Genomic DNA, 449 nt, shown 5'->3' on the forward strand with positions numbered 1-449 from the left:
TGTACATGTTTGAAAATGAATGATTTGCTTTTGTCCTTTTTACGCTTTAAAGTGCGGAATCTCAAGAATTGAGCAGCATAGAATAGTGAAATGAAAATTACTCACTTAGAGAAAAAAAAATGTTTACTGGGTAAAAGGAATGGAAACTGAGACATCAAATAATATAGTATCCACCAGGTGGCACAATGGATACATCTGGTGTAAGATATTGCCACGTCTCAAAATGCAATACAGTGTATATTTGGAATCTAAAATATGGACTTTTTAGGCACAGGAACTCTTAATCCCTGCACACAGGATCGGATATCTGATGGAATCTAATCTGATGGATTTTTTCGTCGGATATCCGAGGAAGCTGACTTTCATCAATCTTGCCTACACACCCATCAGTCAAAAATCCGACCGTGTCGAAAGCGGTGACGTAAAACACTACGACGTGCTGAGAAAAA

Source organism: Rana temporaria, chromosome 8 (genome assembly GCF_905171775.1).
Source record: "Rana temporaria chromosome 8, aRanTem1.1, whole genome shotgun sequence".
Classification (NCBI taxonomy): Eukaryota; Metazoa; Chordata; class Amphibia; order Anura; family Ranidae; genus Rana; species Rana temporaria.